The sequence below is a fragment of the Lepus europaeus genome, chromosome 18 (genome assembly GCF_033115175.1).
Source record: "Lepus europaeus isolate LE1 chromosome 18, mLepTim1.pri, whole genome shotgun sequence".
Taxonomy (NCBI): Eukaryota; Metazoa; Chordata; class Mammalia; order Lagomorpha; family Leporidae; genus Lepus; species Lepus europaeus.
The window spans coordinates 42,078,560-42,088,986 of record NC_084844.1 but is presented as its reverse complement, the minus strand read 5'-3'; the positions used below and the strand labels follow the sequence as shown (position 1 = coordinate 42,088,986).

General features: G+C 49.6%; 1 pseudogene; it reads left to right on the top strand.

The window, feature by feature from the left end:
- The first annotated feature begins 7,951 nt into the window (after positions 1-7,951).
- On the top strand, positions 7,952-8,995 carry LOC133746849 (interferon-related developmental regulator 2-like; annotated as a pseudogene).
- The last annotated feature ends 1,432 nt before the right edge of the window (positions 8,996-10,427 follow it).

Genomic DNA, 10,427 nt, shown 5'->3' with positions numbered 1-10,427 from the left:
AGCCCCGGAGAATTCTTAACAACAGGAGAAAACCTAGGAGTTCTCAACCGTGGTTGCACACTAGGTTTCCCCAGGCGCCTTTAGAAGCCCCAGCGCCCAGTTTAGCGGAAGTTCTGTCATCTTGAACCACGTTCAAAGTCAATGGGAAGAATTCCAACAGTGCATGGACCAAGCCTCCAGGTTCCAGCCAGGTGGCATCTCTGTTTCCACACACACAGAATGACGCCAGGGGAAAATACCTTCTGTCCTGCACGCCAGGCTGACGGATTGGCTGTGGCCACCTGGCTTATAGCATGGGGAAGAATTCTGAGACTGGGATGGGCCCAAACAGGAGAGGGCTTTAACGGGTTAGCGAGGCCTGCCCAGGGTGCAGGTGACAGGGTGTTGGCGCAGGCATTAGCAGGCATGGGCCAGACCAGATCAGCCTTAAGGCCCCCTCCAGGCCTCGGCGAAGTAACTGTGATAATGAGGGGAGCCCCAGATTCCTTGTGCTGCATAAAGACAATCGATGCAAACAACACTTTCAACCTGTCAAGTGCTGTGCAGGGGTTGGTTATCATAATAATTGTTATTATTTTAGCTCTAGGATGCTACTCTGTCAATCCTTTTATAAGTAGAGGCGTGAACAGCAAGAGGCCTGTCTGGACCAGGGGGGTTTGTCTGGGTCATGACGCATTCTTGAATTGGCAACCCCATGGGGTTGTGGGAATGGAGAGTTGAAATAATCAGGATTTCAAAGCTAGAAGCCTGAGGAGTGAAATGACAGCAGGAAGGCAGTGAAAGGAGTTCTGGTTTCAGGGCCGATCTTGGCCCCAATTGGCCCTACTGGCCTTGGAGTCCTCCTCTCGGGCAGGATTCTATTTCATGCCATCATGCATGCATCTGTCCATGTAGCCATGCAACACCAGCCATCTCTCTCTATCCATGCGTCCATCCATCCAACTATGCAGCCATCTCTTTTCCATCCATTCTCACTCCATCCATCTATCCGGCCACCTATCCACCCACCACTTATTCACTCATCTCTCCACCCACCCTACTCAACCACCCATTTATCTGCGTGTGTTGAGCATTTACCATGCATCAGACCTATCTCAGGGTTGGGACACAGATGGAGTTGCTATGTTTCACAACTCCGGTGGGAGGTGTTGACATCATGCTTTTTGCACAGATCCACTGGACAGAGGATGAACAAGATAGATAAGGTGTTTGCCTGAAGAGATCTTTCATTCTAAAGGGAAGACCAGATAATAACAAGGCAAATAGAATACAACAGCAAAATTGTTTCACGTAGTGATAAGCCCTAAGAAGAAACTGAAACAGGGTGCTGGACACCCCCAGGGGATAAGGCTGCTGGATGGTGATGCACAGGCGACAGAGAGGAGGGGCTGCTTGGAACCCAGGGTCACCCCAATGAGATGACAGGTCCCAGGTCCCCGGAGGTGCAGCCCTTAAGGTGGGGAGCACACAGAGGTCTCCCCAGACTGGAAGGAAATTGCTGAGGACAGAGGCGGTCTCAGGGAGCTACAAGGCTGCCTGTGGGGGGTCCTGGGCTCCCTGAGTCCTCTCCCACCAGCATGGAGAGCGAGGCCCTCCCAAGCCACTGCCACGGATCTTCTCATTGCCCAAGACAGATCATCTCTCGGCCAGGTCCAAGCCATCTCTGCTAACGACCAGCATGTTTAAGTCCCCTGTTTAAACGACCAGAGTGTCTCAGCCCCCTGCCCTGCTGCGCTTACACCTGTAACACACAGCATCGGGAGACTAACGTTCACCCAGGTACGCTCATGTGTATCAGTTCTGTAAGTACCCACCCTCTAACCCAAGAGCCCCACTTCTAGGATTCTCCCAAGTCCACAGCGGCAACAACAGAGCACGCACATCCATAACGCTCTCGGTTACAGCACAGTTTGTGGTAGAAAAAGGCTGAAAGCAGCCCCAGCGTCCAACAACTGGGGACTGGTGGAACAAGCCAGGGGCCAGCCATACCAGGGGGGACGACGCAGCTGCACCAAGCAAGTGAGGGTAACCGCCCAGCACCGCGTCCCACAAGGAGAGTAACAAAGACAGGAGCGGCGTCCACGCTGCCATTCATCGGCGAGGGAGGGAGGGAGTGCAGGGGTGGGGATATTTTCAGGTGGTTGCCTGCGCAGGGGGGTAGCAGGTACAGCTGAGGGGCAGGGAGAGAGTGGATGCTTCTCTGAAAGTCATTCTTAGGACCATTCCCTCTATGCTTTTGCACAGACAAAACCATTCATAGCACAAGTTAAGAAAAAACTGCTGTGAGGCTGGTTCTCTTCACCTCACGCTGAGCCACTGCCAACCTAAAGCCTCGCCCTGGACTTGCCCGGGAGGAACACCAAGACTCTTCGATCCAGGCCAGACCAAAGCCAGGAGCCAGGAGCTTCTTCCAGGTCTCCCATGTAGGTGCAGGGGCCTAAGCACTTGAGCCATCTTCTGCTGCTTTTCCACGCCATCAGTAGGAAGCCGGATTGGAAGCAGGGCAGCTGGGATTTGAACCGACACTGTAATATGAGAATCCAGCGTTGCAGTTGGTGCCTTGACCAGCTGTGCCACGAGGCCAGCCCCCTTTCTTACCATTGTAGTTGAGGCTAGGAAGGGCAGCCCTGCCCTAACACAGCACACGAGAAAGAGCTTCCACCTACATGGGCGGAGTGGGGCAGGGGATACAAAGGAAAGAGAGAGGCACTTAAAGATGCCCATGGCCAGGCCTAGGCTGTGGCATAGTGAGTTGAGTCCTGCATCACATGTGTTTGCAGGTTCGAGTCCTGGCTGCTCCGCTTCCAATCCAGCTCCTGGCTAATGTGCCTGGGAAAGTAGTAGAGGGCAGTCCAAGTCCTTGGGCCCCTGCACCACGTGGGAGACCCAGGAGAGGCTCAGCCCCAGCTGTTGTGGCTATTTGGTTAGTGAACCAGCAGATGGGAGACCTCTCTCTGCCTCTGCCTCTCCCTCTCTGTAACTCTGCTGTTCAAGTAAAACAGACAAATCTTTAATTAGCAATAATCGTGCCTCAGATAAACCTCATTGCCTATGATACTGTCACTGCACAAAGCTAAAATAAATAAATCTTTAAAAAATAAAAATAAAAAGGAATCCAGAGGTCATCTCGGGAACTTCTCAAGGAACTCAGGTACTTCCAGGATGCAGGCCAAAGCTGGGAGGGCAGCACCTGGGAAAGGATTCCGGAGAGGGGGGGAGGGCTGGGCTTTCCAATGTTCTCCTGAGCTCTTTCTGCTCCTTGACCTCCCACAGCAAGCACACAGCAAACACAACAAATAGTCAATATATTTAAATCTGTTATTTAAATATTTAAAATTGTGAGTAGTTTTAAACTAAATGCTTTTAAAAAAATTATTTGTTTAAAAGTCAGAGTTACAGAGAGGAAGAGAGAGAGAGATCAATCTTCCACCCACTGGTTCAATTGCAGATTACTGCAATGGCCAGGCTGGAGCCAGGAGCTAGGAGCATCATCCAGGTCTCCCATGTGGGTGCAGGGACCCAAGGACTTGTGCCTTCTTCCACTGCTCTTCCTCCGGCCATCAGCAGGGAGCTGGATCATAGGTGGAGCAGCCAGGACACAAACCAGCACCCATATGTCGCAGTTTTTTTTATTCCAGAAACTTTTAATTCTCTAATTACATCTCTTCCATAGTTCCTTTTCCCTTTTCTGTTAATTTTCTATGCAATTATTCCATTAGTTCAACAAGAGTCACTTGTTTGACTAAGAAAAAAGGTGAGGAATCACAGAAACTGAAGATCGGTGATTACCAAAAACAATACAATGAAAGTGGGAGTCTCAACTGTGAATTCCACAGATATTGAAATGAGAAGAAAAATATTATGAACAACTTCATGCTAAAATATTGAAAAAAATTAGATGCAATAGACAAATGCTTTTAGGAAAACATTAAATTACTAAAAGTTATACAAGAAGAAATAGAAAACCTGAATAGTCATATAATTATAAAATATACTTAATCCATAATTTTTAAAAAGATTTATTTATTTATTTTAAAGTCAGAGCCACAGAGAGAGAGAGAGAGAGCTCTTCTATCTTTGGGTTCCCTTTTCAAGTAGCCACACAGCTAGGGCTGAGCCAGGCCAAAGCCAGGAGCTAGGAGCTTCATCCAGGTCTTCCACATGGGTGCAGTGGCTCAAGCAACTGAACCATCTTCCAGTGCTTTCCCAGGCCACTAGCAGGGAGATGGATTGGAAGTGGAACAGCTAGGACACAAACTGGTGCCCACAAGGGATGCCAGACATGGGTGTCACAAACAGCAGCTACACCACAATGTTGGCCCCTAATCTGTAATTAAAAACCTCTGCCAGGAGCTGACATCGTGGTATAACCAGCATCCCAGATGAGCACTAGTTTGAGTCCTGGCAGTTCACTTCTGACCCAGCTCCCTGCTAATGCACCTGGGAAAGCAGCAGAAAATGGTCCAAGTGCTTGGACCTCTGCTACCCATTTGAGAGATCTGGTTGGAGTCCTAGGTTCTTGGTCATTGCAGCCATCTGGCGAATGAACCAGTGGATGGAAGATCTCTCTGTGTCCCTCCCTCTTTCTGTCACTCTACCTTCCAAATAAATAGAACAAATCTTTAACAATAAAATGTTCTGACAAAGAAAAGAGCAAGTGTAGGCGCCTTACTGGCAAATTTGCTGAACACCTAAGGAACATATCATGCCAACCTGTGTGTGCTCTTTTGGAGAATACACTAAGAAATACTGCTCCCCCACTTATTTTGTGAAGCCAGCTAGAGTTTCACAACAAAAAGCTGGCCAGAATGTTTGGAGAAAGGAAAATTATAGCCCAATCTTTTTCATGAATACAGTGGTAAACATTCTAAACACATTTTTTTTCCCAAGACAATATATTCGTGATCAAGTTGTGCTTACTCTAGAGATGCAAAGTGGTGTTAACATTTGGAACTTAACTGGGGCAAGTTATCACATTGACAGCATAAAGGATAAAATGATATGATTATGGGGCCAACGTTGTGGGGCAGAGGGCTAAGCCATGGCCTGCAAAGTCAGCATTCCATCTGAGCACCAGTTTGAGCCCTGGCTGTGCTGCTTCTGATCCAGCTCTTTGCTGAGGCACCTGGGGAAGCAGCAGAAGCTGGCCCAAGTGCTTGGGTCCCTGCACCCACATGGGAGACCTGGACAGAGTTCCAGGCTCCTAGCTTCGGGCTAGCCAGGCCTGGCTGTTGTAGTCATGTGGGGAGTGAACTAGCAGATGGAAGATCTCTGTCTGTTTCTGTAACTTCCTGCCTTTCAAATACATACATCAATCTTAACCCCCCAAAAAATCATGTTTGTATCTCAATGTCTATAGGGGGAAAGTTTTTGATAAAATTCAATGTCCATCCACAAATTTTAGCAAACTAGGAATAGTGAGCACTTTCCTTAATTTGAGAACGGTGTTTGAAAAACTAATAGTAATCTCATAACAGTAACAGTAAAGTGTTCTTAAATCTCCCTTTGAGATCAGGGACAAAGTAAGGGGGGAGGGGGAGGGGGAGGAGGAGGAGGATTTCATTCAGCATTGTTATTAGCCTAGTGCAGTAGGATGAGAAAGCATTGACAAGGAAGAAGTAAAACTGACATCATTTGCCTATAACATTATACATAATGTGTAGAAAACACACACAAAAAAGTAAAACTTGAAAAGATAAGTTTTAAGAATAAATAAGTTTAGTAACACATTAGAAATATAGTTCATATGCAAGAATCAAGGATGGGGGACACAACATGTTAACCAGCATCTTAACTGTTGTGCTAAAGACCTGGCCTTGAAAAACCTTTTTACATCAGTTATAGTAGGTACCACCCACAATTATTTTTTTCTCTTGCTAAATTCAATTGCATTAAAATTAAGAACTTCTGGGGCCGGTGCTGTGGCATAGTGGGTAAAGTTGCTGCCTGCAGTGCCAGCATCTCTGGCTTCAGATCTGCACAGCTCCGGCTGTTTTAGCCAACTGGGGAGTGAACCAGCAGATGGAGGACCTCTCTCTCTTCTGTGCCTCTCCTCTCTCTCTCTGTGTAACTCTGACTTTCAAGTAAATAAATAAATCTTTAGGCCGGTGCCACAGCTCACTAGGCTAATCCTCCGCCTGCAGCGTTGGCACTCCGGGTTCTAGTCCTGGTCGGGGTGCTGGATTCTGTCTCGGTTGCCCCTCTTCCAGGCCAACTCTCTGCTGTGGCCCGGGAAGGCAGTGGAGGATGGCCCAAGTGCTTGGACCCTGCACCCGCATGGTAGACCAGGAGGAAGCACTTGGCTTCTGGCTTTGGATCAGCGCAGCACGCAGGCCGCAACACACCGGCTGTAACACGCCGGCCGTAGCGACCACTTTGGAGGTGAATCAATGGAAAAAGGAAGATCTTTCTCTCTGTCTCTCTCTCTCACTGTCTAACTCTGCCTGTCAAAAAAAAATTATAAAAAAAATCTTTGAAAAAAATGTTAAGAACATCTTGGAGCCAGGACTGTGGCTCAGTGGGTTAAGCTGCTGCCTACAATGCCAGTATCTCACATTGGAGGGCTGGTTCAAGCCCTGGCTGCTCCACTTCTGATTCAGCTTCCTGCTAAAGTGCCTGGGAGGCAGCAATGATGGTCTAAGTACCAGGCCCCTGTCACCCATGTGGGAGATTTGAATGGAGTTCCTGGCGCCTGGCTTCAGCCTGGCCCAACCCTGGCCATTATGGCCATTTGGGGAGTGAACCAGCAGATGGAAGATCTTCCCTACTCCATCCCCATCACTCTGCCTTTCAAATAAATAAAATAAATCTTAAAAAAATTATATTGGGAGCTTCTAGAAGGGGAGTTTACGCTAACAGCTCAGATACCCACATGTCACATTGGACTGCGTGGGTTACACTGCCAGCACCACACCCTGACTCCAGCTTCTCCCCAGGCCTTGGGAGGTGATGGTGATGAACTTGGGCCCCTGCCATGCACATGAGAGACCTGGGCTGAGTTCCTGCTTCCTGGCTCTGGCCCCAGACTAGACCAAGCCCAGCCACCATGGGCATCTGGGGGGTGAACCAGTGGATGGGAGCCCTGTCTCTCTCCATCTCTTTGCCTCTCAACTACATGTTTTACAAAATTGGAGAATTTCTCATCACCAAAAGCTACCAAGAGACTGAAAGAACAAGCTACAGTGAGGGAAGATATTTGCAACACATTCTACCACACAAGGCTCACATGTATAATGTATTTCAGAAACTCTTTCAAATCAATAAAAGGCAAATTACAAGAAAACTAGGGTAACCACTGGAAAACAAATTTTGCAAAAGATACATCTAGGGCCGGTGCCGTGGCTCACTTGGTTAATCCTCTACCTGTGGCACCGGCATCCCATATGGACGCCAGTTCTAGTGCCGGTTGCTCCTCTTCCAGGCCAGCTCTCTGTTGTGGCCCGGGAAGGCAGGGGAGGATGGCCCAAGTGCTTGGGCCCTGCACCCGCATGGGAGACCAGGAGGAAGCTCCTGGCTCCTGGCTTCGGATTGGCACGGTTCCAGCCATAGCAGCCATTTGGGGAGTGAACCAACAGAAGGAAGACCTTTCTCTCTGTCTCTCTCACTGTCTATAACTCTACCTGTCAAATAAATTTTTTAAAAAAGTTTATAAAAAAAAAAAAAAAGAGAGAGAGAGAGACATCTAGATGGCCAAGACACAGAACAAGAGGGAGGGCGCCTGGCGAAGGCATTGTCCCACGGCTATGGCTCTAGCCAACTGCCTAAGTCTCAGCACAGCAGCACGTGAGTCCTGACCCACACCCCCAGTGCCCTCCATGTCCAGTTCCCAGCATGCCCCATGCCTCTAAGGGTGACAGGACCCATGAGGAGGCGGTGGTCAGCTCAGGCTGACTCTGGGTCCAGTGAGGAAGCAGCAGCCAGGGAGGCCTGCAGGACCAGCAGCAGTGCCCGGATGAGTAGGGCAGCAGGAGAAGCTGCAGGAGCACATGAACGGCCACAGACACAAGGGCCAGGACCGAAAGGAGCGCCGCAGAGCCTGCCTGCCCCTGCGCTGGTGGCCTCCTGGCCCCTGCCTTCCAGCCAGAATGCCCTAGAAAAGGGCCTCAAGAAAGGGAGGGGCGAGGAGGGGGCCCTGGCTGGGCCACACCGGGCCTGCTCTGCTTGAGGCTGGGCCCTGGCCACAAGGGCCAGGAGTGGCCCCAGCTGGCAGCCCCCGCTGTCCGTGCTCAGTGCCCATGCAGCCAGCCCTGCTTCCTGGCTCCACTGAGGTTGGGCCCTTGGCTTGGGGGGCTGCATGGCTGCTGCTGTCTAGGACCTGGTCTCCGGCCTTGCTTGCCTACGAGGGGTTTTTAGACAGCCATGTGGCTTGAGTAGTTCCACTGCTCACTTGGCCCCCACCAGCCTGCATGGTGTGCTTCCTGCTGCCCCACGGGCCTGGGCCTTGCAGCTCACCACCTGCCCCGTGTCGGCATCAGCCACATCCCCAATAGGCAGCTGCCCCAGCTGCCCCCACTCTTGTCCAGTGAGAGTGCAAATCTGTGAACGCCGTGGTGAAATCATCGCTCTGCTCTTTGAGCTCTCCTGGAACCTCGAGGAGGACTTTGTGTGTGAGGATACAAAGGCCCTCCCCCGTGCCCTGCACACTGTGGCCAATGACAGCACAAGTACCGTGCCAAGGCCACTGCCAGCACAGCGCCCCACCCCCCGTGCCACCCTGCACAGCTTCGGCTTCGAGGTGCTGTACGTGGACAGCCGGCCCTAGCACCGGATCTCCACCTCCTTTGAGGCAGAATACTCGGGCATGCAATGCCACCTGCAGAATGACAAGCTGCTTTGTGACATCTTTGGCCTGGGCCCTGTGCTGGTGTTGGACGCTGCTGCCCTGGAAGCCTGCCACACTGCACGCTTTGAGAAGCACCTGGACAATGATGCTGCCCTCAAAACCCAGACTGAGGCTCGCGGCTGCATGGGGGACAAGCAGGCAGGCAGCCTGTGACACGGGATCAGCTGAGAAGACTGTGCACACTCTCGTCCATGGTTTTTAACGGAAGACAGCGCAACAGCTGGCCTCTGCCAGTAATTGTCACTTTATTTTTTAAATAACAGAACCAAAAATAGACACGGCGTGGGCAGCTGAGGACCAGGACACTTGGTACTCTTGCCCTTTGTCCCTGCAGCCTTGCCCCCTCCTCCTGTGCTGTCTCAGGAGGGCTGGGGGGAAGGCAGTGAGGCGCCATCCCTTTCCTTTCTCAAGTCTTGCTCCCTAAGGAGACCCACTTCCTTAGGGGGATGGTGGCGGGGGCGGGAGTGGGGAGACAGATACCTGGATTGGAGCTGTGCCCTGGTTTTTAAAGATGATTAGAGACAATTAAAAGAGTGCTCAGCTTCCGTGCTCTTGGGGAAAAAAGGGAAGAAAAAGCGGTTGAAAGTCTGTTCAACCTGACCATGAATCATCAAAATACAAAATAAATCACAATGTGATGCCATCATACCCCCTCCACACACACACTGGAATAGCTAGAATTAAACAGTGACGGCAACAAGTATTTGTAAGGATACTGGCCACTCTCGTACCCTGCTGATGTGTAAACTCAACAACCACTTGGGAGAACAGGTGTTATCCGCTGAAGGCTCCCACCCAAGTTCATTCCTCGTCATATATCCAACAGAAATGTGTGCACATGGCCACCAAGAAACACACCCCGTGGTGGCTGCTCACCTGTGGGGGATGAATCCCAAGGTCCCCAGCCATGCCTGGAACTACAGATAGTTCCGAATCAAGATATGCCATGATTTTTCCTATACATACATACATACCTATGATAAAGCTTAATTTATAAATCAGGCACAGTAAGAGATTAACAATTGCAAGTCACTGTAGATCTTAGCAACCTAAGATACATTGTTCTTTCCTTACTGAGACAAGGACGCCCATCTTTTTACTTCAAGGAGGCACTTGATTGCTTCTCTTTGGCTTATCTGAACTGCCATCATGACTGCTTTTGCTCTTTGGGGTCATTATTAAGTAAGATCAGGGCTACAGGAACACGAGCAATAGCTCATCTCATAATAGAGGAGGCTACTCAGGGACTCATGGGAAGGCAGCATATACAGTGTGGATACAGTGGACAGAGGGATGATTTGTGTCCCAGTTGGATAATGTGAGCTGGCACAATATTTTAATCACTCTACTCAGAATGATACATAATTTAAAACTTACACAGCTGTCTGTTTCTGGAATTTTCCATTTAACATTTTTGTACCGCAGTTGACCACAGGCAATTGAAACCATTTGAAAGGAAAACCATGGACAAGAGGAACTATTGTTATATTCATAAGAGCCTCATTTATAAAAGCCAAAGTCAACTCAAATGGTCATCGAAAGGAACCATACATGCATTTTCATATGTTTAGATGACGGGTCAGCT